Here is a 23,811-nt window from a genome sequence, read left to right as displayed (position 1 = left end):
GGCTCACAAGCAAGTTTCTCAGTTACTCCAAATGGGGCCATTCAGCCAGTCCCTGTATCAGAAAGGGGCCTAGGATTTTATTCTCGCATGTTCCTAGTACCAAAGAAGGGGAACACGTGGAGACCGATTTTGGATTTATCTCTCCTCAACACTTATCTGGACATTCCCAAGTTCAAGATGTTGGCGTTACAACAGCTTTTACCCTGCTGGGCAAAGATCACTGGATGGTAACTTTAGATCTCAAGGAAGCTTACCTTCATGTGCCTATCAGGCTAAGTTGCAGGAAGTATCTGCGGTTTCGAGCTGGAGATTCTCATTATCAGTTCTCTGCATTGCCCTTTGGCTTATCTACTGCCAGAGTATTCACAAAGGTTCTGGCTCCAGTGATAGCTTACTTCAGGCTACAAGGAATTCAAATCTATCCTTATTTAGACGACTGCCTGATTCTGGCTCAAGAAAAGGAAGACCTTCTACAGCATCTGGAATATGTTATAGCAGTGCTAAGATGCCTAGGGTATTCTGTGAACGAAATAAAGTCCAGTCTAGTACCCTCTCAAGACATGTGCTTTCTGGGTGTGAGACTGAATACAGCAGCCCAGATGGCCTTTTAACCCCGGACAAACAAAAGAGTCTATCACTTTACTTCCATCAACTATCTCATCAGTCCGTGCTGACTGCAGAGACAGTCCTTCAAGCATTAGGGTTCATGGCATCTTGTATTCTGGTGCTTCCCAATGCCAAACTGCATATGAGGAAGTTACAATGGTATCTCAAAAATGTATGGACACAGCACTGCCAGGATTTAGACACTGTCATTCAAATAATACCTTGCCTTCAAAGAGAATTTTTGTGGTGGGCTCAGGAATGTCACCTAAACAAGGGACTCTCTGTGACCCGGCCAGAGGCGAGTCAGATTTTAACGACAGATGCCTCGGATATTGCTTGGGGAGCTCATCTGAATGGAAAGTGGATACAAGACAAGTGGCCTGCCAGACTACAGCATCTACATATCAACATGAAGGAGATGTTAGCAGTCCAGTTCGCATTACTGGCTTTCAAGGAGTTACTTCTTCCAGGGCAGGTGTTGATTCTAACAGACAACACAACTGTCATGTGGTACATCAACAAACAAGGGGGAACACATTCTTATCCTCTATGCAGGCAAGCAATGATTTTATGGGAGACTGCGCTACGCTTGCACCTAACTCTTCAGGCAAGGTTTCTGCCAGGAGCACAGAACTCCTTAGCAGATGTGTTAAGCAGACAAATCATGGATCCCCACGAGTGGAAACTGGATCTTCATGTATTTCAGAAATTGACAGTGTCATGGGGAACTCCAGACATAGATCTGTTCGCTTCTCCACTAAACCACCAGCTGCCACAGTTTTGCACAAAGGGGTTTCATCACACAGCTTGGAAAGTGGATGCTCTGTCTTTCAGTTGGACAAACCTTCATGTGTATGCCTTTCCACCTCTGCCTCTTCTTCCAAAGGTACTGTTAAAGGTCAGACAGGACAGGCCAAGGATGATTTTGATAGCTCCAGATTGGCCTCGGCAACACTGGTACCCACTACTACGGAGTCTGGTAAAGAAGCCTCCATGGCCTTTACCTTTGATTCCACATCTGTTATCCCAGAAGGACGGTCATCTGCTCAATGTCAAGCTTCACTCTCTTCATCTGACAGCCTGGCATATTCTGTGTTGAAACACAGCAGGTCTCAACTTCCTCAACAAGTTTTAAATGTGATTATGGAAGCTAGAAGACCTAGTACAAGGAAAGTGTACGCAAATAAATGGAAGAGATTTTTATTTTGGAGTAAAGCAAAGAATTTGGAGATTTCTGAGCCTAATTTGAGTGTGGCTCTTCAATATCTTACTGAGTTACTGGACAAGGGTCTGTCCTTCTCTTCCATTAAGATTCATGCTGCAGCAATCTCAGCTCACTATGATTGTGACCCACCATTGTTTTCGCATCCTTTGTTCAAGCAGTTTCTTAGAGGGGCAAAGAATATAAGACCCCCACGTAGAGCTCCTACTCCTGCTTGGGATCTCAATTTTGTGTTGGAAAAACTTACTCTACAACCTTTTGAGCCTGCGGCTACTGCTGAATTGAAATATTTGTCATGGAAGACTGCTTTTTGTTGGCTATTACTTCTGCAAGAAGGGTGTCTGAGTTGCAGGCCCTTATGGCAGTCGAGCCCTTTTGATTTTCCATAAGGATAGGGTATCATTACGTACTAATCCTTCCTTTATGCCTAAGGTGGTTTCTAGTGTGGCTTTAAACCAAACTATTCATTTGCCTACTTTTTATGCAGACCCCCAAAATAAAGGGGAAAAGATTTTGCATACTTTAGATGTACACAGGCAATTGCGTTATTACTTAAGCAGGACTAAGGATTTTAGGCAGTCTCAGCAGTTGTTTGTTTCTTTTGCTTTGAGTTCGCAGGGCAAGCCTGTGTCAAAACAAACTATTTCTAGGTGGATTGGCTTTTGCATTGCATTTTGTTATTCCCATCATGGCAAGGAGATTCCAGCTGGGATTAGGCCTCATTCCACTAGGGCTACTGCCACTTCAACAGCATTTCTACGGGGGGTGGCAACTAAGGATATTTTGGAAGCAGCTACTTGGAGTTCAGTGCATACTTTCTCTAAGCATTATCACCTTCCTATTTACTCTAAGTCTAGGGCTGGTTTTGCCACAGCTGTTTTGCAAGGCATGTTGTCAGCTCCTGCTTCTTTATGATTTACCAGCCTCCCTTACCTCTGCTTTGGGATTCTACCCAATAGTAAGGACTGCAGCAATGGAAAACGAAGAACATAGTACAGTTTTGTACCTACCATAAATGTAGATGTTCGAGGATTCCATTGCTGCAGTCCAATTACCCTCCCTCCTTCACCTCTGTGTTTAGGGGTGGTTGTGTAGGTGAGTTTACATGCTTATATTTTTGTATATATTGTTCATGTTTTGGTGCAGGTATTTTGGGCCTTGTCTTTTTAGGGTCTTCTGACATCTGGGGCAAGAAAAGACTGAGGATATGACGCCGGTCATGCGCATTAGTACCCTGACGTACTGACGTCAGTCTAATGCGCCCTGACCGACGTCAGCCTTATACTCTGGTATTCGGGCCGACTGGATGCGGACTATACCCAATAGTAAGGACTGCAGCAATGGAATCCTCGAACATCTACATTTATGGTAGGTACAAAACTGTACTTTCCCTCGGCTCCAGCTGGAGCCGAGGTATTAGAGATTCCCTTGTCGGCTCTGACCAGACCTTCGGAGCCGACATCTAGGAAGAGATCTAGGTCACCATCCCTTGGCTCCGTTCATTTGGCTCCAGCATCTCCTCTGCTGTCTGAACGGAGCCATAAATCTCACTCCTCTAGGTCGTCGAGGCTGTCGGATCATGACCTTCAGAGGGTAGTGAGTCGACTTCTTAAGTCCGAGGCACTGGCCCAAATGCTTCAGAGCCCGACTCATCAGTCGATGCCTGTCCCTGTCCATCAATATGTTCCTCCTCCGACTCCGTTGAGCTCGGAGCCGGGCGTCGGAACCGAGACTGTGGTAGCGCCGGAGCCGATACAGATGTCTTCGGCTCCGTCGTCGGCTCCGATTTCTTCTTCGAGGAATCTCGGCGGACTTCCCTCGTTGGCTCGAGGGGTGAGTGGCATCGGACCCTTGTCCGACCCGCTCTTCCTCTCGGAGCTCGGGCGCTGGTGAGTTCGGCTCCGACATCGGCCTCGAGCCATCACTGTCAGTGCCGAGGGAGGTTCTCAGCTTCTCGGGCGGGACCTCTGGCTCTGCCTGACAGGGGTGTGTTTGAGGTCATGCGGAGTGTGTTAGAGCCTGGCTCTACTCCACAGTCGGCTCCGTCCCCTCCCTCACGGGTGCCTCAGGTCAAGTCGACTCACTCCCTCATCCCGGACCGCAGAGAGCCAGCTCCTCAGGAACCCCTGTGGGATCTCATCCTCTTCTGAGGCCTCTCCTGATTTGGCAGAAGAGCCCCCTCGGAAGAGGAAGTGTAAGAGGAAACACATTGACTCACCTGAGTCCATCACATCTGACACAGATTTAGAGGATTCCGAGGGTTCCCCCCGTTCCCCTTCTGAAGATGTCTCTTTTGCAGACATTCTAGAAATCCTCAAGCAGAGGGGAAATTGGCCAGCCCTCAACCCTTCGGAGGATGAATCTGTGTACCTTGAGGCGTTTGGCTCTCGTCCTTCCACCTCCTGGGTGTCTTCCCCCCTTTGACCCCCTCATGCAGGTGGTGGCTAAAAGGCATGGGCGGCTCCTGATTCAGTGGACCCCACTCCCAGGAGACCCTCAAAATTCATAACGGCACCAGCAGACAAACAGTTCTTGACAAAAGGAGTTTCTGTGGATGCTATGGTGGTGGCTGCTGCTACTAAGAAGGAACTAGCTGATCCTTCAGTACCTGTCCATCCACCTAACAAGGAATCTAGGTCCATGGACAGGTACGGGAAGCGGATGTTCTCGTCAGCGACATTTGCTATGCGTTCGCTGAACTACCTGTGCCATTTTACTCGTCTTCAAAGGGACTTGATTAAAGCGAGTGACATGTTGAAGGACCCTACAGCTGCGGGTTTTCAAGATAAGATGAACACTCAGCTGGTTACCCTTAACTCCATAGCCAACTCCTCCATGCGCCTCCTTTCTTATGCGGCTGATGGAGCGAGCAGGGCCGCAGGGACAGGTGTGGCCTTACGTAGGCATGCCTGGATGCGGCTATGCAATTTTGCGGACCCCTTCAAGACGTCTTTCACTAATTCCCCGTTTGATGGATCATCTCTCTTTGGTCCTCAAGTGAAAGAAACCTTGACTAGGTGCGAGACTGATGGCAAGACTCTTTCTGCCATCGGAGTCCATTTTTCTACTCCTTCTAGGCCTTCCCCAAAGGCCAGAAAAGTGGGAAAATGTGGTTCCGTAAATAATCTCAAGGGACTTCGCCTGACGCACAGAGTCGGTTCCCCGCCAGAGGCAGAGGCGGGAATAACAATGGTAGACGTCGCCCTCGAGGCAGGGGGGCTCCGCAGAACCAGGGCAATCGAGAAGCTTTCTCTGATAAGCCTTTTCAGCATCCCTGATGTGTTGCCCGACTGCCCACCTTCGGAGGCAGCCGGGGGAAGATTGTCACTGTACCCAGAAGCCTGGTTATCCCTGACTCAAGACAAATGGGTACAGTCCGTCATTTCCGAAGGCTATTCTATTCCCTTTCTTCGCATTCCAAACCAATCAAAAAATCCCTTCCAGATGTTCCACCCTCAAAGGGATCTAGCGGTTTTGGAAATTTCAAAACTGCTTGCAAAAGAGCAATTCAGCCAGTTCCAGCAGACCAGCAAGGATCCGGAATCTACTCAAGGTTCTTTTAGTTCCAAAGAAAACAGGGACTGGAGACCAATTTTGGATCTCAGTATCTTGAACAGATCAGTCAAGAAAACAAGATTTCGGATGGTCACGCTGCAGTCCATCCTTCCCCTATTGGGAAAAGGAAACTGGATGTGCTCTATAGACCTTCAGGATGCGTACTATCACATAAAATGAACAGGCGCTCAGAAGATTCCTCCGCTTCAGGCTGGGAACCAGTCATTTTCAATTCAGGGCCCTGCCCTTTGGTCTCACCACTGCCCCTCGGGTGTTTACCAAATGCATGGCAGTGGTAGCTTCTCACCTGAGACTACAAGGATTCCAGGTGTTTCCATATTTGGACGACTGGCTCCTCACAGCTCCCACCAAGCATCTCCTTCTGATGGCCAGAGATTACACCTTTCGCATTTGTCAAAAGTTAGGCATTTCAATAAATTGCGAAAAGTCTGTTTTGTCGCCTTGTCGTACTATTACCTTCATAGGCGCAAATCTAGACACAGTAGACATGTCTGCGAGGCTAACAGATCAGAGAATAACAGACATACACAAACTGGTCTCACTCCTTTTCAACAACAACAGAATCAAAGCCAGGTTAGTTCTGAAAGTGTTGGGAATTATGGCAGCGGCCATACCTCTGCTTCCATTAGCCAGATTCCACATGCGAATCCTTCAATGGATGCTCTTTACACAGTGGTCATACCAGCAACTTTCAATGTCCCACACCATTATGATCACGCAGGCGTGCAGGAATCATCTCATGTGGTGGATGTCTTCCCCTCACCTCTTGTTGGGAAGACCCTTTGTTCCTCCCCCTCCGGTTGCTACTCTGACAACGGACGCCTCCCTGATCGGGTGGGGGGGGCATTATCAGGGCAGGACGGTCCAGGGCACATGGCAACCAGACGAATGCCACTTGCACATAAATGTTCTGGAGATGAGAGCAGTGCTTTTAGCGTTGCAAGCCCTTCAAGACTCTCTTCCCTTGGGAACGATTGCAATCCAGACAGACAACATGTCTGTAGTGTGGTATATCAACAAACAAGGCGGAACCAGGTCCTACCCCTGTGTCGAGAAGCACTCAGATTGTGGCAATGGGCGATTTCTTCTCAGCGGTTTCTGATAGCAATGCACATCCCCGGGAAGTCCAATCAAATCGCGGACAAGTTGAGCAGAGCTATCCTCATGCCTCACGAGTGGTCTCTGAAAGACTCTGTTGTGAGAGAAATTTTTCTCAAGTGGGGTCAGCCTTGCTGCGATCTTTTTGCTACTCCCCAAAACAGCAAGTGCAGAGATTTTTTCACTCTATTCCCTTTACCAGGCCAGCCCAGCAGAGACGCTCTAGTCCAAGTTTGGCCCTGGGGACTACTGTATGCATTTCCTCCCTTCCCACTAATATCTCAAGTGATACAGAAAGCTATCGCTCAGAAGGCCTCGTTGATCCTCATTGCTCCTTACTGGCCTCGACAGGTGTGGTTCCCCTTTCTACATCAATTTCTATTGGAGCGACCTTGGCATCTGGACCTAGTTCCAGATCTTTTGATCCATCAGTCGGGTCAGTTTCATCGCTCCCTCCCCTCTCTGAACCTCACTGCTTGGTTCCTCCAGTTCCAACCTTAGCCAGGCTTCCTCAATTATCTCACTCTGTTCGAGATATTTTGATAGCTTCCCATAAATCTTCCACTCGGAAGATTTATTTGAGTAAGTGGAAACGCTTCACATATTGGGCTCAAGGAAGGGACATAGATCCTTTCACTGCTTCCATCCAAATAGTCGTTGATTTTCTAGCTGAACTCTTCCATGCAGGTTCATCTCCTTCTTCTCTTAAAGTTCAATTGGCAGCTATTTCTAACTTTCATGTGGGTATTTCTGAGTCTGCCTTAATGTCCCACAAGCTTTGCAAAGCCTTTTTGAAAGGAGTTTTTCTTCTCAGACCTCCTATAAGAAATCCTCCTTCTCCTTGGGACCTAAATTTAGTTCTTACTTCTTTGATTCTTCCCCCCCTTCGAACCTGCAGCCTCCTGTTCTTTAAAATTGCTATCATGGAAAACTCTTTTTCTAGTAGCTATTACTTCAGCTAGAAGAGTTTGAACTTCATGCACTCAGCTGTCGACCTCCTTATCTGTTGTTCCATAAGGACAGGGTATCCTTACGAACCAATCCGTCCTTTTTGCCTAAGGTAGCCTCGACGTCTAATCTAAATCAAAGCATTGACCTCCTGTGTTTTTCCAGAATATTCCAATAGGTCTGAACAAAAATTACACTGGCTAGATGTTCATCGTCAGTTAAGGTACTATTTGGATAGAACAAAACAATTCAGAAAATCTGACCAGCTGTTTGTCTCCTATGCAGAAGGCAGAAAGGGACTTTCAGTTTCAAAGGTATCATTATCTAGATGGCTAACATCTCTGATTTCCCTTGTTTATGAAATTAGACACCAAAGGCTGCCTAACAAACCTAAGGCCCATTCCACCAGAGCTTTGGCTACTTCCATAGCCTTCCAAGACAGACTGCCTATTGACACCATTTGTGCAGCGGCTACTTGGGCTACTCCTCACACTTTCATTTCTCATTATAAGTTGGATTTAGCTTCTAGGCATAGAGCTAACTTTGGTTCCACTGTTCTCAGGAGTCTGTTCCGTTAGGCCACCCGGGACAAGGTGCTAGAGACGGTCCCATCCAGCAAGAATGAAGGCGAGATAGACAACTTAACATATAGAAGTTATGTTCTTACCATAACGTTCCATGTTAGTTGTCTTCTTCGCCTTCTTCTTGCCCCACCCTCCTTCCCCTGGCCTGGACAGACCTAGAGGAGTTGTGATTGTGACCTCTCTTTCTACCACCTCTTTTCTTAGGCATATGCTGTTGTGCATATTTCCTGGATCAGGATGTAGGTCACCCTTCTTTCTCCCTCTTGTTAGAGGTGGACTCTGTTTAGAGTTATTCTGTTACTATTATAAGCTGGGGTTAGCTTACAAACGAGATCTGAGGTAACTCTCGCCTAGCATTGTGGGATATAAGGGGAGCCTCGAGCCGGTGGAACCAACTCTCGAGCTTTTAGAGTGGCGAGTGGGCCGAGGTCGGCTCCGAACCCATCCAGCAAGAAGAAGGCGAGAAGAAGACAACTAACATGGAACGTTATGGTAAGAACATAACTTCTATTTCTTTTTGGTGCCAAAGAAAATGGGGGACCTCAGACCCATCTTAGACCTTTCCGCTCTAAACCTGTTCATACCCAAGGAGAAGTTCCGGATGGTCACTCTACAATCAATTCTGCCCCTTCTGCGGGAGAACGACTGGATGTGCTCGTTAGACCTCAAGGATGCGTATTACCATATCTTGATGGACAGACGATCCAGGAGGTTTCTCCACTTCCAGCTCAGAGCCAGTCATTTTCAATTCAGGGTTCTTCCATTCGGCCTCACCTCAGCCCCCAGAGTGTTCACCAAGGTCATGGCAGTGGTTGCAGCCCACCTGAGACTTCAGGGCATTCAGGTCTTCCCCTACCTAGACGACTGGCTCCTCACCGCGACCAACAGGCATCAGCTCTGTGTGTCGAGAGATTATGCTCTGTCTCTGGCCCACAACCTAGGCATCTCAGTGAACGAGCAGAAATCCTGCCTGTGCCCCACTCAAGCCCTAGAATTCATAGGGGCCAGGTTAGATACACGAACCTCCAGAGTTGTTCTAACATCAATCGGGCTGAACAGCTTGTCGTATCAGGTGTTAGCCCTTCTTCGGAGCCCTGCTCCTCCGGCAGAATTAGTCCTGAGGGCACTGGGGTCTATGTCAGCATCGATCGCTCTCTCTCTTCATGCCCGTCTGTGAATGCGCATATTACAATGGACCCTTCAAGTCCAATGGTCCCTGTCGATTCACCCGTTAAACACGCCAATCCCCCTGAGCAGGGTGTGCAGGGACTCCCTTCTGTGGTGGTTACATGCACAGGAACTCAGAGAAGGGAGGCCCTTTGTGATTCCCCCGGTCGAAGCCACGCTGACCACGGACGCTTCTCGCCTCGGGTGAGGGGGGCATTGTTCAGGCAGATCCGTTCAAGGCACGTGGACTTCCCTAGAGACCACATTGCATATCAGTGTCCTAGAGATGAGGGCGGTGCTTCTGGCGTTGCAAGCTCTCCACGACCTTCTTCCCCTGGGGACTGTTGCAATCCAGACGGACAACATGTCAGTGGTCTGGTATATAAACAAACAAGGAGGGACCAGATCTTATCCCCTGTGTCGAGAAGCCATGAGAGTGTGGGAATGGGTGATTTCCACCAACCGCTTTCTGACAGCAACGCACATTCCGGGACGATCCAACATATTAGCGGACAAGCTAAGCCGGGTGCTCCTCACTCCATACGAGTGGTCTCTGCATCCGTCTGTTGCGAAGCGGATCTTCCACAAATGGGGTCAGCCTCGCTGTGATCTTTTCGCTTCTCCTTTAAACACAAAATGCAGCGAGTACTTCGCGATACTCCCCCCCCCCCCCAGAGGGGAGACTCCCAGAGATGCTCTAGTCCATGCTTGGCCCCCCGGACTCCTTTATGCTTATCCCCCCTCCCACTCATGATGAAATTCATCCAGAAAGGCTGTCGGTTGGGGAGCAGAGTTATCCTCATAGCCCCATTCTGGCCTCGACAGATATGGTTCCCCTTTCTGCGGTCTCACAGTATGGCTCCGCCATGGATTCTGGATCCCAGTCCAGACCTGATCTCGCATCCAGCGGGATGCCCTACCCCAAACCTGGTCAATCTCAAACTTGCTGCTTGGTTGATCCAGTTCCATTAATGGCTAGGACTCCCGGTATCTCATCTCCCGTTAAGGCCATTCTGGTGGCGGCTCATAAACCGTCTGCCAGAACACTTTACAACAGTAAATGGAAACGTTTCTCCATCTGGGCCAAGGACTTGGACCCATTTACTGTCCCTGTTCCGACTATTCTGGACTTCCTTTCCCTGCTTTTTAGGCAGGGAGCAAGTGCCTCCACGGTTAAGGTGCAGCTGGCGGCCATCTCCCATTTTCATGTGGGCGACGGCATAGGCTCCTTAGCGTCTACAAAGTTGTGCAAAACCTTCTTAAGAGGCATTTTTCTTCTGAAACCACCTGTTAAGACTGTGGTTCCCCTGTGGGACCTCACTCTGGTCTTGCAAGCCTTGACGAGACTACCTTTCGAACCTGCGACTTCCGTTCCGTTGAAGTTCTTATCTTGGAAAACTGCTTTCTTGGTGGCTATTACTTCAGCCAAGAGGGTTTCAGAATTGCAAGCTCTGTGTATCAAACCTCCATACCTTATCTTTCACAAAGATAGAGTGTCCCTCAGGACTAATCCATCTTTCTTGCCTAAGGTGGCTACAGAATCAAATATCAATCAGTCAATAAATCTTCCTGTATTTTTCCCAAATTTTCACAATAAAGGTGAATGCACGTTGCAGAAATTGGATATGCACAGACAGCTGCATTTTTACTTGCACAGGACAAGAGAGTTTCGCAAGTCGGACCAGTTGTTTGTCTTATGCAAAGTCAGCCATGGGCAAGGCAATTACCAAAGTGACTGTGGCAAATTGGATCTGTCAATGCATTATGCTAGCATACACTTCGTCAGGCAAGCCAGCTCCGGTTGGCATCCGTGCTCATTCCACAAGATCTGTAGCTATCTCAACAGCTTTTTGGTCTAGGGTTCCAGTAGATGATATATGTTCAGCAGCTACCTGGTCCTCATCTCATATGTTCATTTATCATTACAAGCTGGATATGATTTCCAGGAGTAGGGCTTCTTTTGGCTCCGCGGTGCTTCGGAATATTCTTCCGTAAGGACCACCCAGGTTCTTGTAGGTTAGCTGGGGACTCTGTCCCACAGGTTGCAGATCAAATGAAGTAACTACTTCAGATAAAGAAGTTATGTACTCACCATAACGTTCCATCTGAGTAGATACTTCATTTGTCTGCAACCGACCCCCCCCCCCTGCCATCCCCCGAACCTGTCGGGAATATTTCTGATCATTCGAAGTTGGTTTCTGCCTTCAGTTAGTGAGGCAAAAAAAACGATCTGAGGTAATGTGGTCAGTAGTAAGGGATTATGGGTAGGGGGGAGGAGCTCGGATCTAGGAGCTTGGAAAGCTGCCGGATCAGATCCGACACCCACAGGTTGCAGACAAATGAAGTATCTACTCAGATGGAACGTTATGGTGAGTACATAACTTCTTTTTTGTTCCAGAGTATGAGAAGTCTCTGGGACAGGAATCTGTCCCTCCAGCATGTTCTGTTTATTTTGGTGACAAGGTTTAGGTCCCTAGAGCGTGTAGCTCAGAGGAATTGGGATTTTTTTAAGTGGAGCATGTCCAACAACTCTGGGTTTGACATAGCTTTGTATATTAGGCAGAGATCACCTCTGAGTAGGTGATATGCGACAGAGTAAAGCTGGAGTTTTTTGAGACGATCTGCATTGGGCATCTGTTTGAGGCCGGTAATCCTCTTTGTGAGGTATTTCTGTGGCCTTTCCAGTTGTTGTAGATGTCTTGTGAGGTACATACCAAAAGGGGCGTTGTACTCTATAATGGGTCTAATGAATGATGAGTAGAGGGGAACAATGACCTCTTTTTTTCCTGGAAAAGAAACCTTTTGTGATGAGGTGTGCCACGTAGAAGGATTTCCTGACTACTGTGACAATGTGATTATCAAAGGAGAGACTTCTGTCCACCTGTGTCCCAAGGTCTCTTATCACACTTTCAGTGTTAAGTAGACTGCCGCCTATGTGGTAGTTCATGGGCACAGTGTTTTTACCAAAAGGGATGACAATGCACTTTTTGGCATTGAGCTTGAGGTCATAGCTTTGACACCAGGCATCTGTCTCAGTGAAGCCCTTTTGTAGGATGTCCACATTGTTTTTTGATTATGGCTCCTAGTTTGCAGTCATCTCATCTGCGAACTTTGTTAGCCAAAGACCTTCTGTGTTAGCCTGTACTTCAGAGAAGTAGATATCAGACAGGAGAGGACCTAGGACTGAACCCTGTGGTACTCCACTTGTCACTGGTCTGAAGTTGGATTTAGAGTCTGCTACTTTTACAGTGTGGGTTCTGTCAGTGAGCCAGTTGGCAACCCATCTTGTGACATAGGGATTTATACCTAGTTTAGTGAGTTTATCTATAATTCCAGAGTCGGGGATGGTGTCAAAAGCCTTGGCGAGATCTAGATAGGCTATGTGAACCACCTTACCCTCATCTACGGCTTTGGTGACCGCTTCAAAGAAGTCAATTAGGTTTAGGAGACATGATCTGCCTTTTACAAACCCAAGCTGGGTAGGGTCCAGAGTTTGGAGATTATCAATGTAATTGTTTATAAGTTCCATAGCCTTGCAGACCAGGCTTGTCAGGCTAATGGTGTGGTCGTTCCAGGGTCTGTGGTGGCTCCCCCTTTGTGGAGTGGGATAACCATTGCTGTGCGCCATTCAGTCGGCACAGAGCCTGATGTGAGGCTATGATTGAACATGGTACTTAGGTGGGGTGCCAGATGTCCTTCAAGAATGCAACTGCAGTCATAACATATGGGTTGTCCTGCCTTAGGCAGCCCTCGGTCGGCCGGATTCCAAAGTCTGGGTCCGACGTCGGCTGATGTCGCATTCCTCTCCGACGTCAGAGCGGCTGGAGTATATAAGCATCAGCCGACGCCATCTTCTTCAGTCTTTCTTGCCGCGCGGTGCCCGAAGCAGAAGCAGTTCGCAAGTGCCGGTCGGTCAGCTCCTGTATTCTTCGAAACCGAAGGCATCAAAAAAGCTAAGTACCCCGTTGGGGACCTTTTCTTGCCTCAGCCGATGTCAGAATTAACTGAAAAAGTAAATAATTGTTTGTCTTGTGGTAAACAAATACCTCATAAGAATTTCCATTCTTACTGCCTCCCTTGCCTTGGCCCAGACCACGACGTCTCGGCCTGTGCCGCCTGTACTCGCTTCAATAAGCGCACTCTTAGGCGCCGGGCGGAGTTCGCTGAAGACTTTTTTGGTGAAAAGTTTGCTTACATTATGCCATCGGAACAACTGGCTACACATATTTCTAAAAAACGGAAAGACCGGGACCGACCTCCTCGGCCCACGTCTTCCTCCGACTCCACGCCAAAGCTTACCGCGAGTGCCCCGGTTCCCTCTGAGGCGGTTATTTCACCGCTTGGAACCGAAGACACTGCACTACCGATACCTCCGACACCGGAGGCCACACCGACGCCAATTATTGTTTTTCCTCCGGATACTGTAACCGAGGAAATGCCCGAGACCATTGCTATGGATAAGGTTACCCCTGCACGTGGGGCTGCCAGGCCTCCCATGTCTATGTCTATCAAGGCCTACACACGTGCTAAGGCAGCAAGCCAGGCCACGCCTGCTAGCCAGGACAAGCATCACTCTGCTAAAACCTTGCCTCAGCCTAACCCTGAAGCTCAAATTATGTCCTTGGCCGCAGAGCTAATTTCTATGATCAGAGGCTCCCAGGCCCATCCTGAGAGAGGATCCCAGCCTCCTCCTGATAAGAGGCCCAGGGTTGAACCACCTGACCCCCTTTCTTCAGATGAACATTCTGGAGACTCTGTGCTTTCCGAATCCCAGGAACCCCCTTTTCAGACTTTCGAGGATTCAGATGCAGAGGACTCCATTCCTTCGGTCTCTCCTCCTGAGGATATTTCTTTTGGGGAAGTTCTGCATTCCATGAGGGAGCATTTCCAGTGGCAAGGTCAGGAATTTTCTGATTCCAGGAAGCGCCTTCGAACTTTCCTTAAAAAGCCACAACACAGACCCTTAGCTATTCCTCCTGTGCTTGATGTGTTGGATGACCTTTACTCTGACTCCAGTGCTACCCCTTACCCCGATTCTCTGCCTCTGGCTCCTGTCAAGCCTGACAGATACTATAGGGTCCCTGAAACCCATTCCCATTTCTTTAGGGCCCATGCTGTAGACTTAGAAACTATTTCCCAGGGGCCTAAGGGGGTTTCTGCTACCACTTCCAAAAATCCTTTGCCTTCCGATAGAGAGGCAAGGTCCTTAGAGAGATGGGGGAAGAAGGTTTACACACCTACTACCTTAACTATGAGAGCTCTCAATTGTCTGATTCATATGTTTCAATATCAGGATTCCCTGTTGGATGATTTACAGAAAAATTAGCCTCTCCTGACCCTTTAGATAGGAAGTCTTTGCAGGAGGCTGTCCATAACTCTCAGCAGGTTAGTAATCATTTTCTGCAGTGTGGATATGATGCATTGGAAGCTTCATGTAGGGCAGCTATGACAGGAGCGGTCATTCGTAGACATGCATGGTTAAAAGAGCAACCCTTACCGGATCATATTAAGGCAAAGCTACTGGATGCTCCCTTGGAAAAGAACAAACTTTTTGGTGATAATGCTAAAGATGTGTTAAAGACCATTGAAGAAAAAGCCAAGTCAGTTCAGACAGTCAAAGATTTTCTCCAGGTTCAGCCCCCCAGGTTCAGCAGGAACTGGCCTTCTAAAAACTGGTCATTCCCAAATCCTGAAAAATTTCAAAGGGGCAAGAACAGGCGTGCCCGTGGCAGAGTGCAATATAGAGGATCCTACAGGGGACGCCAATGGCAGCCAACAAACCAAAGAGGTGACACGGGTTTCCCCTGTCACTCAGGGACAATCTCAATGACTTGACTCTAACTTCTCTGACCAAGGAGCAAAAACAAGCCCCTTTGGGAGGAAAGTTATCTCTGTTCTCAGAAAATTGGCACAAACTGATAAAAGACAAATGGATATTTGACATTATAGATCATGGTTACAGGTTCTATTTTCATACCTTACCAAGACAACAAGGCATGCCAAATCTTCCACAAAATCAAAAGGCAGAGGCTATCAAGCAAATTTCTCTGCTGGCTCAGATCAAAGCAATAGAAAAAGTGCCTCAACAAGAACAAGGTCAGGGGTTTTACTCAAGACTGTTCCTTGTTCCAAGAAAACAAACTCAATGGAGACCGATACTGGACTTGTCCGCTTTAAACACTTTTCTCATAGTACCAAAGTTCAAAATGCTGACCTTACAGCAGCTCCTTCCCATGATGGGCAAGGGGTCTTGGCTGATTACTCTGGACCTCAAGGAAGCATACCTGCATGTCCCTATCAGACACAGCTGCAGAAGATACCTCAGATTTCTTGCAGGGCCAGAGCATTATCAATTCTCAGCATTGCCTTTTGGCTTATCTACTGCGCCCAGAGTATTCACGAAATGCCTGGCATCAGTAATTGCTCATTGCAGACTCCAGGGGATTCAAATCTACCCCTACCTGGACGATTGCCTCATACAAGCGGACAACGAACTAACCTTGACAAAAAACTTGAATTATGTCATACACTTGCTACAGGCTTTGGGATATACAGTCAACTTTCAAAAGTCAAGACTTCTACCATCCCAGCAAATAACTTTCTTAGGAGCCAAACTAGACACAGCCTCTCAAATGGCCTACTTGACAGAAGACAAGCAAGAGCAGTTAACTCATTACTTCAAAAGTTTAGCAAAACTCTCCCAGATGACTGCAAGGAGTTTCCTACAGGCCCTGGGGTTCATGGCATCTTGCATTCTCCTGGTCCCACTAGCAAGACTACACATGAGAAAACTTCAATGGTATCTAAAGAGCTTATGGTCTCAGCACAACAACAACCTAGAAGCAATTATCCCACTCATTCCATGTCTTCAAAAGGAATTTCTATGGTGGGCCTCAGCAAGTCAGTCAAATACAGGCATGCCGTTCAAAAAACCTCGGACAACACAGACCATTACCACAGACGCCTCAGACCATGGATGGGGGGCGCACATAGAAGGCAGATGTATTCAAGGACAATGGAATCCAAAGGAAGAACATCTGCATATCAACCAAAAAGAAATGCTGGCAGTAATGCATGCCATCGAGGCCTTTGGACATCAACTTCATCAAGGCCACCTTCTAATAAGGACAGACAACAGCACTGTGATGTGGTACATAAACAAGCAGGGAGGTACTCACTCTTACCCCCTTTGCAGGCTAACAGTGAATCTTTGGGAAAAATCACGGAGTCTGAACATACAGCTACAGTCCCAATTTGTTCCAGGCAGAGACAGTGTTCTGGCGGACAGTCTAAGCAGGAATTTCCTAGACCCACACGAATGGAGGTTACATCCAGACATCTTTGCACAACTAACCTCGGCATGGGGCAGGCCAGACGTAGACCTATTTGCCTCCCAACTCAATCATCAGCTACAAAAGTTCTGCTCAAGGACAAATCATCCACAAGCATGGAAGATAGATGCTCTCTCATTCAACTGGAGCTCCCTAGTCATCTATGCATTTCCACCTCTGCCACTGATGACCACAGTGTTACTAAAGATCAAAGCAGAGCAGCCAAAGGGAATCCTAATAGCTCGAACTGGCCGAGACAACACTGGTACCCACTACTACGGAGCATATGTCACAACAAACCGTGGGCCCTTCCCAAATGGCCTCAACTGTTGACTCAACACAACTTCAGGACAGCTCATCCCAACCTCCAGACTCTACAGCTAACAGCTTGGAAGATCACATAAATAACCTCAATTTATCTCTCTCCAAGGAAGTTCAGCGGATACTAACAGAAGCCCGCAGACCATCCACCAGAAGGGCTTACTCAGCCAAATGGAAGCGTTTCAGCATTTGGAATACCAACAAGGGTCAAGATGCATCAGTACTGAGCATTCCACTCATTCTGGAGTACTTGGCAGAATTGCTAAATAAGGGACTTTCATACTCTTCCATAAAAATACATGCTTCAGCTATCTCAGCTAGATACAACACTGACCCACCTGTGTTCTCACATTCTTTGCTAAGGCAATTTCTTAGAGGGATCAAGAATAAAAAACCTCCAAGAAAGGCACCAGTACCAGCTTGGGATCTCAATTTTGTGTTAGAAAAATTGACTCTACCTCCCTTCGAGCCAGCAGCTTCAGCGGATTTACAATTTCTGTCCTGGAAGACAGCTTTCCTGCTGGCCATTACCTCAGCTAGAAGGGTTTCAGAATTACAGGCACTAATGGCAATACCACCCTTCATAATCTTCCACCGAGACAGGGTCTCCTTACGAACCAATCCTTCCTTTCTGCCAAAAGTGGTATCTAGGGTCTCTCTAAATCAGGCAATTCACCTGCCTACTTTCTTCCCCAATCCTGAAAACAAAGGGGAAAGACTGTTGCATACCTTGGACATACATAGACAACTTCGCTACTATCTAGACAGAACCAAGATCAGTAGGAAGTCCGATCAGCTATTTGTAGCTTACGCTCCTGGAGTACAGGGAAAGCAATTTCCAAACAGACAATTTCAAAATGGATTGGACATTGCATCAGATATTGTTATTCCTTCCATGGAAAGAGTGTGCCAGCCAATATCAGACCACACTCTACCAGAGCTACAGCCACCTCCACAGCCTTCTTAAGAGGGGTGCCTACAAAGGATATTCTAGAAGCTGCTACATGGAGCTCCGTGCATACATTTTCCAAACACTACAACCTCCCTTTATTTTCCAGATCCAGAGCAGGCTTTGCTTCGGCAGTCCTGCAGGGATTGCTAGCTACACCATCATTTTCCTAGAGCATGCCACCTCCCCCAGCTAAGCTATGGTATTCAACCCATATGTTATGATTGCAGTTGCATTCTTGAAGGACATAGTACAGTTTTGTACCTACCATAAATGTAGATGTCCGATAGATATGCAACTGCAGTCGGGTTTTCCCTCCCTCCTTCCCCTCTATTCCTTGGGTCCACTCCTCTCCCTGTTATTCTTAGCTGGGGATATCTGTTATGGTGTATCTGTTTATTGCTTACTTATTTGTCTGGAAACCTATTTTTGTTTTACAAATTTGATTTTAGCCTTCCTTGGAGGGCACCTGGCATCTGGGGCAAGAAACACTGAAGAAGATGGCGTCGGCTGATGCTTATATACTCCAGCCACTCTGACGTCGGAGAGAAATGCGACATCAGCCGACGTCGGACCCAGACTTTGGAATCCGGCCGACCGAGGGCTGCCTGAGGCAGGACAACCCATATGTTATGACTGCAGTTGCATATCTATCGGACATCTACATTTATGGTAGGCACAAAACTGTACTTTCGTTCTGTAGTTCATGTACAACGCAGCCTGGGATGTTGTCAGTTCCCATGGATGCTGTGTTCTTGGCTTTGGAGAGTGTGTTTTTAACTGTGCAGCCGTGATTACAGGAACTTTGCATTTTTCCGGTATAGAGATGGGCCCTTTAGGGGATGAGAGAGGGGTAAAGTTAGCACTGAACCTATCTGCCAGGATGTTGGCAATATCAGTTGGTTCTGTATATTTAGTGCCATTGTGCTGTAACTCAGAGCAGATCTGAATGTTGCCATTGAGATTCTTGACATAGCTATAGAATGCTTTGTGGTTGTCTTTAGAATTAGTGGCGATTTTGTTTTCATAACTAGCTTTGGAGGATTTTATGAGGGATCTCAGCTTCTTACTGAGGCTGACCACAGAGTTCCTCCAATCATGGGATTTTACTCTTTTTTTGAAACAGTTTCTTTCTTCTGTTGTAGGGTTTTATTTATGGCAGGGGACCACCAGATTGGCTTCCTTTCTTTGGAGGATAGCATCTTTGTTCTGTTAGGGATTGCATGATCCATGCACTCGTGTAAATGCTTATAAAGTGCAATTGTATAGGATTCAGCAGTCGTACCTCTATTGTCCATCAGCATGGGTGTCGTGAAGTTTGCCACTTCTGTCTTAAGAAGCGTGAAGCTGGCTTATGAGAAATTTTTTACGGTGGTTTCTCTAATGGGGGGTGGGATGTGGATGTCTAGGGTGATTTGCTTGTGGTCGGATCTGACCAACGAGGAATTGACCTTTGGTGTGGAACACCGGTTGCCCATGTTGGTAATGACCAGGTCTAGGATATTGCTGCCCCTGGTGGGGGTGTGGATAAGTTGATCCAAGGCATTGGAATTTATGAATTCCAGAAAACGTTGAGCACAAGAGTTGGCACATGAGTAGTTTTCCTAGTTAATGGTGGGGTAGTTGAAATCGCCCATTATTAGGGTGTTAGGTTGTACCCTAATATTTTCCAGTGTATCAAGAAATGAGTGGGAATCCTGGGGCATGGTGGGGGATCTGTAGCAAGCTACAGTTTGGATTGCGGTTTTGCCCAGAGTTAGTTGCACTTGGATAATCTTGGATGCATTATGCTGAGCAATTAGCCTGGAGGTGTGGATATCCTTAATGAATATAGACACGCCTCCGCCTTTAGTGCTTCGGTCCAGGTTAGGTGGCCGAAAGGTGTGGTATGAATTATAGCCTGGTAGTGCAGGGGTGCTCTCTGGAGCCTTAAAACAGGTCTCTGTCACTGCACAGATGTCGATATTCTCAATTTTAAGGAGTACCTCGAGTGAGTGCATTTTGAGGTTTAGTAGCATTACCCTCAGATATTCCTTGCTTGTACCTGTTACGGTGGTGAATTTGTCATTTGAATCTTGCCTAAAAAAAGCACTATGGGGTGGCAAGAGCCTTAGCCAGTGTCCGTAATCCCAAGGGTGAAAGGTGCAGGCCATCTCTGGCAAAGCATCGTGGTTTGTCGATCATGTCATCCCAGGCAGACAGATACTGGATCCCCTTAGAATGACACCAGAAGCTTAGACAATTGTTGAAGTCAGTCATTTTGTCCTTGTACTGTGGTATCATTCTGGGTGATGGCAGGATGCTACTCAGGGCTAGGGTCATACCTGCCTGGTCTACAAGATCGGACAGCTCCTCCATGTCTCTTTTCATGTAGTCCAGGGAGGTATATCTCAGGTCATTCATACCAACATAGACAATGACAGAGTCATATTTGTACTTGTGGAGTGACCTGAGTGCATGCATTATGTGGTGGATCCTGGCACCTGACAGGTGGCTAACAGTAACTTTCTCCTTGTTTAGCCTGGTGAGTGGGACATCAGTGTGCCTGACTGTAGAGTCACCTATGACTAGAGTGTTGGGTATGTTGTTATGCCTTATGGGCTGTGGTTGAGTGGCACACTGAGTTTGTGGGCTATATGTCATTTGGGTTGTGTTGTGGGGGGGGGTGGATGTTGCTTGCGTTTCTGCTTTGGAGGTCCCTATTGCTTGGGTAGATTTTTTTTGAGAGCCTCTGTGAATGTAGGTGTGTGTTTTGTGTTTCTGTGTGTGTGTTTTGGCGGTGCAGATTTTGAGGGACTATGTGATGAGTATAGTGAGGTGCAAGTGTTTACTTTTCTCCTCTTGACTGTCTAGTCCAGTCTTGGGTGAAGAGCGCTTTGGTTCCAGTTTGCCTGTATAAGTGCATCTCTCACAGGTTGTAGTGTTGGGTGGTAGGAGGAGAGGGTTGTCTGTGTACATGAGGCAATTGCTGCATTACCCCAAGATGCCCAGATTCATCAGGTAGACAGGAGAAAAACACCGGGAGCTGACCCTTAGACATGCCTGTATAGGTGCTTATTTATTAAGTACTAAAACTGTTTTCCTCTAGACAAGTGAGGAAAGTTGAGTGCTGTAGTAATTTGTAGGTTATTTAGTGCTTACAATGAGTTCTGAACAAGTGCTGAGCTCAAAGAAACAGATTTGAGTGCTGAAACTAGCAAACTGGCTAGTTCTAAGAAACAAAATTAAGCTAGAAGGTTTCCCTCCTACACAGAAAGGCTTGGGGACTCAGAAGCTTACAAACAGTCCTGGATACAGCAAATCTGTATCTGGACTAGATGATTTACAGGAAAGGCATGAAACAAGCTTATAATTTATTTATTTATTTATTTGTAAAGTGGAAAGGGGGAAAGAGGAGCAGAAACGAACTGGGTTGACCTTCTCAAATGTTCTCCCTGGATTAGGTCGAATGAGGTAATGACACTAGACTGGGAGGAGTGTCCCAGATCAAATTTACAGTAGGGGCAGGCAACTGCAAAGCCACCAGAACAAACAAACCCAACCAGACGTTTAACAGTTGTAGAAAATTTCTAGTTAATACCTCACACACACAGTGAAACTAGCTAACAAGGTGTATGCAGACAACAAAAGTGCTATAAATAACTCAGTAATAAGGAAAAAACAGGATTCTTAATGTTATATATCACAGATTAGTTGGCTCAGAGCCCTTCCTTAGGAGTAGAAATATAGACTAAGCTGACAGATAAGCTGTCCTTGGGAAGTAGTATGATAGCTTCACTTTTTAAGTAAAGATAGAAATGTTCAGCAATTGGTAGGTTATGTTTTATTCAGGTGAAGAAATAGAAAAGTGTGAAATTAATAATCAAGGTGCCAGGTATTTTTTTTATGCACTGTGTTTTGTTGCTGTTTAACCTAAGACAGACTTGTAGAGAGGCAGAAGATAAAAGTGCGTCATAGTGGAGTTCTTTCTGGCTGAAGAGGAAATAATGGTGCGAGAGATGTAAGGGAGAAGTATGGGTGGTGAAAAAGGGTTGTACGCCTTGGCAGTTTTGAGCAAGTCAGAAATGGCTTTTATTTTAAGTGTTAAGACTGTAGTGTAAGGAAACAAGGAATATTGTTTATTGGCTGTGTTTATAAAGTGGACTAGTTTGAATAAAACTCTTATTTTTGTGTATTTGTTGGTAGAGTAAAGCCACTGGACACATGCCCCTTTTCATGGGTGACCTGAAAGCACTGTCTGCTTATGCGACTTACTCAGAGTTGCACATTAGATAAATATAGGTGGAAGAAATCAAATCCTCTAATCTGGGCCCTTGAAGCAAGCAGCTCATTAACAGCTCCACTTCAGTCCTGTGAACTAACTGCCAGGATTTAGGCCAAAGGCAAAACCATTATGATTAGTGCATTAGTTACATGTAATGGTTCATTAATCTCTTTTGGTGGAATCTAGTAGAAGAACATAATTAGTGTATTAAAAATAAATATTTTTTATTCACATAACATTTCCAGTAAAACCACTTCTCTACTGCAAAACAAGCAGTTTAAACCACATTCCAGCACCTAACATTTTGCACCAACAAGTATAAAATTTGAAATAAAATTAATGTCTTCAATTAACCATCTTAGTGAGGTAAATGTGTGGCATGTCGTTTACTTTTGACATTTTGTTGGTTGATGAATTATAGACAGGAAAAGAGGAGAGCTGGAGGATTCTGGTTGTGTATGATGGAGACTCTGCTGTAGTTAAGATGTCTGCCTCAAATTTGAAATCACAGGAACAAGAATTCTTGGCTGGTCCTTCCAAAATATGTGTGTGTGTATGTATGTATATATATATATGAATATATATTACTATATATATTAGAGGTTGACAGGTGCAGTAAAAAAGCAAAAGGGGAAAGAAGTCCTGGAACTACTTGGTTCCACAGACCTCTCTAGGCCCAAGGGTGCTGGTTCCACTGAAGTGCTTGAACAGTCCCTGACCCCAGTGCCTCCTTCAACCAAGGCCTCTGTCACTGCCCTGTGGAGGTTGTCTGCCGATGATCTCTAGCATGTCCTTTTGTACCAAAACCTTTGCTGTTCCAGATGAACTGGATGTCAAGCACCAGACACCTGGATCAGAGTACTGGTGTCTGTCTTAGAAAATCGGAGCTTGGAGATTTCCTCCCCATAGGGATTCTAAACTCATGACTGCAGTTAAACAAAAGATCTCTTCATCTGCCCATGGGATGCTAGCCATTGCTCAATAGCTGCCATCTGGTGCCACCCATAAACAGACCTCCAAGACTGGTTAAGGCTGGCACAGGATTTTCTTTACGTTAATGCCAGCAAACAAATGCTAACACAGGCCTCTTTAAGTCTCTCTTCATTTAAAAGGAAAAGAGATATGTCCCCTCAGAGAGACTGTAACTACTCGGACTGTGAGTTAGAGGAGGAGGAAATTAATTGTAATTCTTAACTTTCTTTCCATATGGAGTATGACACAGATTGTGAAGATGTGTCTTGTGGCCTACCCTTCCAGGATATTTCATTTGGAGGTGCTATGTCTTGTGAGGGAGCATTTAGAATGGCAGTTAAAAGAAGCTTCAACTTCCCAAAAGAGATACCTACATCTCTTGGGACTAGAGTTCCCCCAAAGCCAATATCTATACCTCCAGTCCAGGCAGCCCCATTAGATGTCTTTGAAAACAGCATCTATGGAAACAGACTCCCAGCCTGACACCCTTTAAAGAGTTCTAACTTTTTTATAGGGTATTGGATATTCTTTGAATCGTTTACAAAATCTCTGTGGCACATGTAGGTATTGTCCCCTGGGTACTGCTAGCGGACTAGAGTAGTCCCCACAATAACTGGAAATGCAAAATGTCGATAGTGGAATTTGCCCTTTCTCCACTACTCTGCAATCCCGGAAGTATAGGAGGTACAACTCTCCATGCATAAAATAGGCTTCAACTTTTTATGCTTTCAGCATTTTGGGGTGGAACCTTGTGTGTGTGTGTGTGTGTGTAT

The 23,811-nt window shown here is 46.4% G+C and overlaps 1 protein-coding gene across 1 annotated transcript in view; it reads left to right on the top strand.

Annotated features, from left to right (window-relative positions):
- The window catches only part of HIF1A (hypoxia inducible factor 1 subunit alpha), a 1,533,321-nt gene that overhangs the window by 94,191 nt on the left and 1,415,319 nt on the right, over positions 1 to 23,811 (top strand). The window lies entirely within an intron of this gene.

The sequence above is a fragment of the Protopterus annectens genome, chromosome 6.part0, assembly GCF_019279795.1.
Source record: "Protopterus annectens isolate FY-2018-M chromosome 6.part0, PAN1.0, whole genome shotgun sequence".
NCBI classification, from domain to species: domain Eukaryota; kingdom Metazoa; phylum Chordata; order Ceratodontiformes; family Protopteridae; genus Protopterus; species Protopterus annectens.
The sequence above is the reverse complement of the archived record's forward strand: the minus strand, read 5'-3'. Positions and strand labels throughout refer to the sequence as shown.